We start from the raw sequence: 12,264 nt of genomic DNA on the forward strand, positions 1-12,264 counted from the left end.
GAAACAGCCTGATAAGCCTCACCTGTCACATTCATCCAAATATGGTGTTGGATACAAAACGTATAACCCTTCGTCTCCACATCCGCCTCACTTGCTATTGTTTAGACAAGCTGCTGTAAACGTCTGCCCATAGGGAGGACTAGCAGAAGGTAAGTACACTGTTTAAACTCAGCAGCTTTCAGTGCTTTTTTTAGTATCTCCTTATATAGGCCTGGCTCATCAGTTTGTTGGGCTGCGGCATTTCATGTCCTCCAGAGCAGCAGACAGTGAGCCCCTGTGTAAGAGCAGCCTTCAGGGTCCAGGAGGTCAGTATGTGCAGCATAGTGCAGGCGTCTTTTAGTTTGAGTGGACTCTTGTGTCTTTGTTTTCCTCTGCTCTTGTGCTCTTGTGCCACACTTACTTTCAGGTTGTTAACAGTCCCAGTGGTCTGCAGTAGCCTCTTTTGTAAAGTAGCAGGCCACACTTGGGACTAGTCTGTCACAACTGACCTTATTGATCTTTTTCAGCAACCATGACATCTGCTCGGTGCTAATTGAGAGAAGTTTCATGCCTACAACTGTCAGCCACTATAGCAAAGTGCCAGGCTGTTGTAAAATCTAATTGTCTCTTTGTCCTTAACAAGTAAGTGTTGTTTACTGAAAGGCACCGACCGAGGAGTAAAGATGAACACTCGGTTAATCACTCATATCTGAAAACAGAAGAAAGTTAGTTCGACAAAAACACACAAAGGGAATAGCTTGGCCATGAACCGACCATCTACCAGAACCTCTAATGCACAACCAGTATGCTCACCTGTTACGTTACTGTGCAATTAAACTAAATGAAATGTGTAATTGTGTGATTCCATTGCGGAGTTTGAGTGGCACTATATCTTGGCTCATTGCAATACCTTCCTGCGGTCTTGCTGTCACTGTGATGTTTCCCACTACTCTAGTTTTTGTACAGTCTAAACAAAGAGGATAAAACATGTTTATAAAAGATCTTCGACAGATCTGCTATAATCTGGTAGGCTATACTGATCTGTAAACATTGCAAAACAAACTGTTTCAGTGTGGTAAGATCAGATCTTCACACTGAATATATATAAGGATGAAAATATATGTATATATCCTTATATGTTTCCATATATGCATTCTAAATCTACCGTTTATTTTGTTTCAATCTGATTTATTGCTCTTGATGAAGAGAAAAAATCTTAGGTAGATGAACCAATGAACCAATTAAAAACCATTTAAACTGACTGGGTTATTTTAAGAATCTTTGAGAATCTGTATTCTCTCAGTTTTTCTTGAACTATAACACAGTATGTGCTGTGTAGACACTGGACTGTACCATGTAGCATGTGAGGCGTCAGAGATCCGAGTACAGAGAGCAGACTGAAGGGCACACATCACCTCTGGGTTCAGAGGTCAAAAGGAGCCACACTTCCTGTAGCCTGTACCATGGAACCCCTGCTGTCTGCTTTACTGGCTCCCTCATTGTTCAGATTTATCATCCCTGCCACTGATGTGGCTTCTCGCAGGGGCCATTAAAGACCAAAGAGCATCACCCCAAACCAGATGTTCCACCTAACAAAGTCTTCAATGCAGTCTTTCACTGAAGCTTAAAAGTGCATGAAAGATGGGCCTGACAGTAATCTGTAGAAAGTCACAACATGAAACACTCCTGCAAATGAAAAGACTTTTCCAGGTATAAGACACTTCTGCTTTGGATTATCACAACTACATCCTTGGATTGTGTGCATTGCATTAATATCATGCCTTAATAATGGTTGAATTGAAACAATTCTGCAAATAAGAGCGGGATAAAATTCCATCACAGTGACATGAAAGACTGAAAGATTGCAGCTTTTGATGCCAAGTGTGGCAAAACCAGTTATTAGATTTAGGGGGAATTTACTTTTCACACACGAGCAGGTAGTTTTGGATAGTTTTTCTCCCCCTTATAAAACAAATCATCATTTAAAACTGCATTTTGTATTGCTCAGGTTAACTTTGTCCAAAATTATTATCAGTTTGAGTATCTGAAACATTGAAATATGACAAATGTTCAAAAACCTAAGAAAACAGTGAAAGTCAGTAGGATTGTGACATGACCTGACCCACTTCTAATTATTGACTTGAGTGCAAAAAAATGCAGGGAAAAAAGCACGAAAAGCCCTCTGAAAAAACTTTTTTTTCTTCTCTTTTTTTTTTTTGAAATAAATTGACCATCAACTTAGTGAGAGTGATGCTCCATCCACCAGGAGTAAGAACAGGGATTTCCCAGAACATAATTTAGCTGTCAGAAACCAGCATGAAGAGCTTATTACGAGACATTCTGTGGTGTAGCTTTGTGTCTGTTCTGGAGGAGGGAGAGCCTGAGCTCATAGAAAAGGGAAAGTAAAAGATGAAAAAGAAGACGGGAATATGAGAATGTGAGAAAGACAGACTACAGTCTGGTGTGGTCTGATGATGTGACATGAAAGCTCTCTGTCATTCATAGTGGCGTCTGAAGTCAGCACTGGAGGATCACCACCCCGCTGCTGCCTGCTGTGCTACAGAAGCAGAACGTGGCTGAAGAGTCAGGGGGGCTGATGATCACATCAACCCTATTAGGAGAGTGCATGTGCAGAAGGCAGCTGTGCACAAAGGAGCACAGTGTTCACCTCTTTCAGCTGATGGAGGACGGTTTCACGTGCCATGTTGATAATAGCATTAGCATCTAATCAATGGCAGCACTTCAGACTGCTCCCACTGCAGATGATGCACATGTATCCTTGTGATGATCATGTGGTTTCTTATTTGTCTAATGCTGACAGTGAGGCGCTGCAGAAAAAGAAAAACAGCCTGTCCCCCAATCTTTAATTTTTAATTATCCTTATGCTAAAGAGATTTAACATTTATTATCACCTCTTGGCTTCACAGCTGTGTCACGGTGCAGTGTGACTGACTAAGCAAATGTTTGCTTCTTCCCAAACAACAAGTCACGTGTCATGTGACAGTTGAAATGACTCAAGCAAATTAAGGCTCCGGCTCATCACAGTGCGTACATGCTCTCTCTGCATGTTTATGTGTAATTAATTTCTAGAGCCAGCAACTTTGGCGTCGCTTCAGGGTTACCAGAGAAGGTGTCAACAGCTCATTGTCACGTACAGGGCTCAGTCGCAGTCAGTTTTCATTTATGCACTTTAAATAGACTAGACCGGCAAAATTACTTTTTTGTATTATATTTTTGTTTTTCATTTTATCTATTTATTTATTTTATTTAACTTTTATTTAACCAGGAAATCCCTTGAGAGTCTGTTTCCAAAGGAGACCGGTCTGAGAAGGTACACCATTTACAAGGTTACAAAAGCAAATTAAAACAAGTAGCATAATCCAAAAAATAAAATCTAGCTTGGGAACAATAGTTTCACTCTGTAGTCAAGTAATTCTTTATAAATGCAATGAACTCTATGAGAGAGACAAAAATCCCGAAAGGTTTTTGTCTGTCCTTTTGAAATATTGTTGCACAGATTGTTGCTTGCTGCCCAGCAAACATACCATCTTGTATGGCCACTGTGGGTATAGACCCACAGGTGCTGTGCCCCACGTGCACCTCATATTTCACTCTGGTTTCACATTTGCCCTGTGGTATATCATCATTTGCTTGTTGGGCAAGTGTGTAAAGCTCTACATTATGGAGCAACTCGCTCAGCCCATAGTGGGGTTAAAAAAAGTACATGATTAAAAGCAAAAGAGAAAAAAGAAGCAGCAGCAGAAGAAGCCAAAATTCTAAATTCATTCATACTGAATACAGCTTATTTTAAACATTTTCATTTGTCCTTAATAAAAGACAAAGGTTTAAAAGGTAAAACTGTGAAAGTTTAAGACATAGCCACTCGTATAAGTCACTGAATATATAATAATATATGGCAACATCCAAAAGCCAGTTAGCTTAGCTTAGCATAAAAACCAAGACTCAAAGAAGACAACTTGGCATTGCTGCAAAGAGAAGAAAGTCCAGCTAATGGGATGACTGGAGCTCAGGTTCTTTAGTAATTTCATGTTGGTTTGAGGCTTTTTTTCATAGCCAATCCCATTAACATCCCATTTTGGGTTCCAATAAAAAAACTAATGCTAGCTCAAGTTTTTTAAAACGGTGGGCCACAATTTGACTCATGTCATAGTTCATGTTCAACTTTTTCCTACAATCTGAGATTTCCACATTATTGTTTAATCTTTATTTATATATTTCCTTCTTTGCAAGTTTATACTAAGAAAAAAGTATGTAAGCCAGAGTTTTACACTTACATACAGATATAATGTAGCAACAATCTTCTCATTTAACTCTCACCAAGACATCAGATAAGGAAATGATTTCACAAATGTTTGAATAAACACACGGATAATTATTATGTTGCAGCAGTAAGTGCACACTCAGCACATCACAAAAAAAAATATCCATGGAACCAGGAAAGCCCATTTGTCTCCCGATTTCACCTAATTTAGGTAAAAACACAGCATGCTTGTAGGTTTACAAGGATAGCTGATGCTGCCTCAGTGTGTTTTATCTGCACCAAGAGAAACAGCCTTGCAGAGCAATGTATTGCTTAAAGTTAGCCAAGAGCACTGCCTGATTTCACTGTGTAAATACAGGCATTAGCTGAGGTTTATTTGCACTAGTGTTGCTGATGTAAGTTTGTATTCAAATACAGGCGGTGAAATGGCAGAAAACAAAACAGAAATGTTCAAGAAATTATGTCAATTTTATTATGCAGAAAACTATGAGTGAGTCCACAGATAGATGGAATATAAAAGTATGTGTGTTGGTGGGGAGGGGGCTTTTCCCTTTCATCATTCCTCAGGTCCTTTTATTATTTTGCCAAGGCAAAGATGATCGTGCATCATGTGTTTGGGGGAGGGTCGATGTCGGCGAGTAGGATGGATCATCACTAGTCACGAGGGGCCACAGAGGTGACAGAGCTCAGTGACACAGTAATTAGCAACACAGTGGTCAGCCTGTGATGTAAAAGTGGCTGTACTGTGTACTGGTCCGCCCCGCAGCTACACAGACGCTGCGGTGCCTCAGGTCACCATGAACGCCCCGGTCATAAAGTGGTCGACATCACAAGCTTATTACCTCTGTGTGTCCCTGTGCAGCTAATTGTATGAGGGCCATTTTGAGCTTTTCACCAGCACAGTGAGGGCATTTGGGGAAAGTGAGGACATCTGGCCACCTCTCACTTCATCGCATCTACTCTAAGGCAGGTTGTAGGTTTTAGACATGGTTTTGAGTTAAATTAGTGCCCAGTTTAAGCTTTGATTAGGATTAGGGTTACTGTTAGGTGCTGCTTTGGTGTGTTTTTATATGGGGAGCCACAGGCTATAGAGATAGACTCTGTCCTCCAAAAGGACAACAGCTTATAGACTCACAAAAGTGTTGCCATGTGTCTGTATAACCTCTGGTTTCACTTTGTTACAAAAGTCATTACAAGAACTGAGGGTAGCCCGTAATACTGGTTGTTTAACACAAAAAAAGTAATGTATAACACATTAATTGCTAGTTTTCTTAAAAGGTATGCAATATATTTCTTAATTACTTGCCGGCGAATGTAATTCATTACACTACTCATTACTTAAGTTACATTAAATCCCCTTTCTCAATGAGGACACACATATCATCTTTTATCTAGTGTTTACCTATGAACACAAAGCAGAACTGAAAAGCACAAAGACACTTCAGAGTGATCATATGTATTGTAAACAAAGTAGCATTTGATCAGTTATGAATCAATGAGTTTCAGGTAATTTTCCATCTCTGTAAATGTATTATTTAAACCTTAGCCAGAAAATTATTACAACTGTTGCTGACAAGCACTCGTTAGCGTACCAGCAACTCTGTGATTAGCACTAAAGTTAAAGGGACAACTTTAGCTGAGAGAAATGTTGGTGGGGTTAATTTTTTGGTTTTTATACCCAAGAAAGGTTAAACAACAACAACAACAGCAAAAGCATCAAACTACATAAGTCAGGAGGAAATTAAAAGCATAAAGCAAAAGTTCAAGGTGAGCCAGTTGAGGCTTTTCTGAGGAATTTCACTAGAATGTCACTACAGGGACAGAAACAGGATTATTGGCAGGAGAACGCGGATGTTCACCTACTCCAGTCCATCAAACTTTTCATGTGACGAATGCTGGTAAGTTTTTCCCAAGTTCCATCCAGCTTGTTTTTTCCTTCTACTACTGGGCTGGTTTAGCCGGTCGAAGGAGCTCTCGAGAGTTCCCATATTGCACTCCCTTGCGTGTAACAGTGATCCATCCCATTTCCTGACTCATCATCCAAATCCTGCCGTTCACATCCTTTCTAAGCGACAAAGGGAGTGGCAACAGGTAAAGGAGGGACAGAAAGTTGCTTCAAGGCTGATCTGCAGTGGCGGTTGGTTGAGAGGCCTTTAGGTCTTTGGATATCCAGAATATTTCTGATTTTACAGGCAACACCTGTTTTTTCTTCCCGCTAAAAATTGAATGGTGGCTGAATATTACAACTTAATTTCCTAGTGCTGAGCAATGACCTGCTTTGGCACCATATTATAATTGACAAATTTGTCACCAGACATTTCTGGGTAAACTCAATAAAGCACATATTACATTCTCATGATGTGAGGATTGTGTTGGACTGTACTCGAGGTTGTGATCATATGATAGTCTATCCCGACCGGGTTAATTTCTCCATCAAATTAGCCTGCAGAGGTTACCCCATGACTATGTGCTACTGTCTTCTTTCATCAAAATGTGACTCTCATTAAAGTATCTGGTTTATGTAATTGATCCCTCTTTGCAGTCCATTTACAAACTAAAGCTGGGTAAAAATGAAAGTGATCATTCTTTTGAGTAACTCCACACAAACTAAACTGTTAAAGTTCTTTCATAACGTGTCACCTAACCTGTCTTGGTTTTTTTTGTACACCGTTGACTCAACTAACCGATCCCGTCTAAATTCTAAGGCAAAGACAGCCACAGCTTGAAATTCTGGTTATTAAACCGTGACAGTGGTTGTTGTTGACAAATGTACAGCAATGTGCAAACGTCTTCAGCTACCTCGCTTTTCCTCGTGGTTTCCTGGTAAGGAGAGAAAGAGGAGATTGAAGAGATTGATTGGTTTAAAACGTGCAAGCAAAACACGGAAATGCACTGTATAAGCCATAAAACAACTCATTCTAATGAGCTTGAAAGTTGCTCAGTTGTCTGTTGTGTGTAGACAACAACACAGGTTCATCCCTGGAGTTAGGCGCCCTTTTTTATGCCTAAATGATTCATAGGTCAGTGTTAAGAGACTTAACAAACAAGAAAAACAATCCCTCTAAAGATGGTTAGGTGCAAGGACTGGACTGAAAATCAGTGAAAAGGCAAAGAAAGAAAAACTTTAAACATTTGTTATTCTGTAGCAGCGGAGAGGTGGAAAGTCAAAAACTGAGTCTGTTTTTTAATGTGAAATCATACAATGTAGATGGGTTTATCAAATGAATACACATTAAATGATAATAACAGTCAACCATTGAAGTTTAAGGCCAAAGGAAAATAGCTTAAGAACAAATGTAGCTTTACAGTGATGAGTGCCAAATACATGTAAATGAACAGGATGTAGGTATCAGCTGAGTGGGAGAGAGATGTGAGAGAGTCTTGGGGGCTGTGGGGGGCTCTGAGTTTAATATTTGACTCCATCAGTCGTACTGAAGCGTTCACCCAGTCACGCGGTCCGCATTAGGACTGACAGCTTTGTTTAAAATCAACAGTAGTCCAGGTGCGGCGGGCAGCCATCTGCTGCAGTAGCCCACCTCCTCTGGCCTGTGTTGACACAGGGGCCACAAGGAGAACGCGCTGCTCCGCCAGACAGGGGATTTTACTTTTCAAATATAGCTATGACATTATAACGAATTTACTAAACAGTCATGTGCTAGCTAACGACCTAGCTTTCTGAATGTAAAGCTGCCTAAAATACATTATCTGCAAATGTAGAATCAGGTTAGCGAGCTTTATGGGTTCTACCATACTTATGCGAAACATAGAAGTCTCTTTTTTAAATTTACTTACTAAAAATTCTGAAGCTGCTGTCAGCAGTCATCAGCTATCATAATGTGGTGTGGAAACTTTTGTTTCTATATAGATAAAGGATAGAGATATAATTTTTTAAACTGTAATGGTGCTGATAGGTAGCTTGCCAAAAAGTGCAGTTCCTGGAGTGGACAGTCCTCAAACACTTTCATGGTAATGCTTGTTTTAAGGTAACAGAGCTTTGTCTGTTTGCATAGGTAATTGCCTACAGAGAGCCTGCGGAGAGGGGTTTTCAACCAACGCAAACATGCTCCCATGTAGTCCTTCAAAAACCCAACAGCACCCAGCTCGACCAAGCGTAGCGCAAATACTTATTGGTTGACAAGTGAAAGGGAGAAGTGCAAAAACAATGTTAAAGATCAAAAATATATATATATTAAAATACAGCATGACTCTGGTCTGCAAGAGTAGTTCCACTGCACACTTGAATTCCAGGGACAGTTATCAGCACTGTTCTCACATGGGATCAATCAGACATCTCATGGATTTTGAAGTCTGGCTGATTAAAGACAATTTAATTTTCAACAATGTGGAACATCTGCGTTCTTCCATGCAGCTCCATAGGGTAATGTGAACACTGCTGTCAGTCAGTGTTATTACTCAAGGACTCAAGGACGGTAGATTTACCTGCAATTGATAGACAGAAAAGTTGTATCAATCATTGTGGTAAAAAAGTGAACTATATATATTACAAAATGTCAAACTATCCCCTTTAAAAAGAGGAAATATTTTATATATATAACATAAATAGAGGTTGCAAATAGGATGTGCAAGAAAATTAGCTTTGCTTCTATGAACCTTGAACAATGTTTTGTATTATTTACTACATCTAAAAGGTAGGCATCTGGTCTCTCACATGATTGTATTACTTTAGAGTCTGACGCTCAACAACCACATGATGACGCACACTTATACCCCCGTTCAATCCAGCTGATCCTCTATGACACATGATTTGAGTTTGGGTTATGTAAAGCTGTTATCTGAGTGGCCTTTGTCAACTTCTGTAAAATGCCATCTACCTCACCTATGGTCTTACAGAGAGTGGTGGAGCAGTTTCAAAGGAAACCGGCGAAGCTCCTTGAATGCATCAGCATCTGTTTTTAATGGATGGAGCCCATGTTGGTTAAAGTGGTCCAAGATGGCCAGATTCTTTCAAAATGAGGTTAACAGTGGGGTTAGCGTTCAGTCATCCACAGTGTATCTTTACTCCATCGTATTAGAAATAAATCTTTGAAAATGTAAACAAACAGCCCGTGAAGTGCCACGATCACTACTTGTGTGTGACTGTGTGAACCCACCCCCCGGACATTTTCTCTCATTTTTCTCAACATTTCTATTTACACTCGGCCTGCTCTGGCATATATCAGGACAAGAGGTCACTAAATAAGTTCAGCCATCATAACAAATTATCCATAACCAAAACAGTATGAGAGCAAACCAGCCATGACCAACTGGTTCAGCCGAACAACGATGCGCAGTCCGCACAAACAAATATCACATCTTACTAACAAATACCTGCAGGGGGCTGGGGTGAGGGGGGGGGGGGGGGGGGGGGGGGGGGGAGTGACGGCAAATTTTATTTCGATTAAAAGTGAATTCTGAATGGAGAATCGAAGAATGAGGATGAGTCGGAGGATGTCAGCAGGAAGTAAAAATGTCAGAGGAAGAAAACTAAGAAGAGTGGGAGGAAGCGGGAGACTGAGAGATCTTTGAGACCACACAATGTCTGCTTTCTGTTTGTCTCATCAGTGTAGCACATCTTAAGACTGGAGAAGGACTCCATTGTGCAACCATCCAATGAGGGTTTTCAATCCAGAGCTGTAGAGGGACAGTTAGTGGCGAGACCATGCTGTGGAGCGCCACAGGAAGACAACTTATCAAGGTCGCTCTTCTGACCCCAGTTTCCTGCTCAACAGAATGACCGATTGTCTGATCGGGCTCGCATCCTAATTACTTTTCTCACATCCAGACACTTCTTGCTTCCATAGCTGGGCTTTTCATTGCAGCTTGCTTGACAAAACTCTCATTTATTCCTGTATTTAACTCCTCATTAGCATTTTGCTCCTTGCCTTCTCTTTCTTCTTCATAAGTGCAGGATGAATGTTTCTTCCATTGCTTCTTCTTGTCTCTCTACACTCTTAAAGTTTATCTGACCACAAGCCAGCCCTTCCTCGCTGCTTGCGGCAATGTTGCATCCTGTGTCTGCAGTAGTTGGGCAAGATGGAGATCCTATTTCTTCACTCTTCTTTGTATGTCAGTCACACGACAACACTTTAAGTTATGACCCACACAAGACTACATGTAGATTAGTCTGAGTTAAATCATCCCCTAAGATTAGAAGACGGTGCTGTATGGTTGGTGTAATTCTCCTTCATGTCTCTGACCAAGGCACTGGCTTTTAGCTGAAGTTGCCCAATGCATGTGGCTGCTTACTGCTCCGAATGCTCAACATTAATTAAATGCACTGACTGGATTTCCCAGCAGGGATCAATAAAAAATCTTTTGACCATACATGTATATATATGTGTGGCTATACAACATAAATCAGGGTTATAGTGTGTGTTTTTCCATACAGGTTTGCAGTAGTTATTTCAAGCAGAGAAATCCAAAAAACTGTTTTCTTTGCAAAAAATAGAGCGTCTTCTTTGTGGTTTCTGGTTTCTGGGTTCAGCTGAGCTCTCCAGCAGGGATGCTGGTTTCTTGCCTGTAGCCTTCTGTTCCTGTTTTATCAAAGGTAAACTGTGTGACAATGTTTGTGTGTGTGTGAGTGTGAATACTTGTGTTTGGCAGTGAAAGTTTGACTTAGCTGTGATGTTAGAGTTAATGCCCCGACTGTGTGAGTGCAAACCGACATTAGGTCATGTGGCCGTGAATGGACTCTGAATGCCCAGAGTCGCTCTCACACTTACATCCTCCAAAAGCAAAAGCGTGAAAGAATGTTGAGAATGTGTGGCTTTGGCGTCGTCTACATGCTTTGGAGAGTCTCCTTTGTGTTATTTACTGGTAGCGTGTTAAAACCGTTTCCATTGTACTGTAGATCTATAGAGAGCACCAGCCTCTATTTAGAAATATAAACACACACACAAACCATACGTGTTTCTGCCCCACTGTCTTAAACCAAATACATTTTCCAAGTGGACATTAGAAAAGGCAATTTTGGACCCTGTGGGCCCCGTCTTAATGAAAGGGAAATTGCTGCTGTGTGGGAGTGCTGAAACGTGAGGTTCTGCGAAAAATTAAAAAACCCATTAATAGTCTCCAGAGAAGCTAATGTTTTTTCCATCCTCTTCGGTGGTGTTTTTCCATGTCAGACTGCGGAGACATCACGTTGGCAGGCACCAAGGCTCTGCTCTGCTTTGCAAATATGCATGGAACAGGCTCTGTAGTGGCCCATTATCTTGTACCTGTGCCAAACGTGGGTGAATAGGACACAACGTTACACAAGCTCAGGCAGGTCTGTGCTCACACGTAGTGCAACTTCAAGGTAAGAATAGAATGCAAAAATAAAAAAAATGCCACCACATTCCAGAGATGGTGCTTGTGTTTATTCAAGCCTTAAAAACAGCAAAACAGCCCAGAGTAATCCTTCATAATATTGCTGAAATTGAGAAATAGCATGGATGGACTGTTTTTACTGATCTCCTGCAATCAAGAATTCATTCATAAATTCACAGAAATTATGTGGGAAAAATGTGAGAAAACTTGTGTTGGCACAGGTTTAATACAGATGGATATTTGCCTCATGTAGGAACACACAAAAAACAAGCTGACCTGCTACAGATAAAACATTAAACCATCAGATATAAGCACAGAGTAGTGTGGCAATTTAGCTCCTAATGAGGCATTTCTTACACAGTGGCATTGGATTACTTGCAAAGGCATGTGTTGTACTGAACAGAGGAAGTAGGGTCTGACCTAAGGGGCCCTATTTGGCTATGAGAACCAATGCAAAGCCTCCTGGGATATTTAGACCATGTCATCTCAACTGTTATGATTCCCACGAACTTAAGACACCAGTTTATAATTGTGAAAAGCAGCTGTGTGACTCCTAAATGCAGTTTGTACACACCAAAAGGATGAAAAAGTTCTCATGGACTTGAAATTAGACTGAATATATATTTCAATTACCTATATCAAGTCGACAGACAGACAGACAGACAGACAGACAGACAGACAGACAGACAGACAGA

Source organism: Maylandia zebra, linkage group LG5 (assembly GCF_041146795.1).
Source record: "Maylandia zebra isolate NMK-2024a linkage group LG5, Mzebra_GT3a, whole genome shotgun sequence".
Taxonomy (NCBI): domain Eukaryota; kingdom Metazoa; phylum Chordata; class Actinopteri; order Cichliformes; family Cichlidae; genus Maylandia; species Maylandia zebra.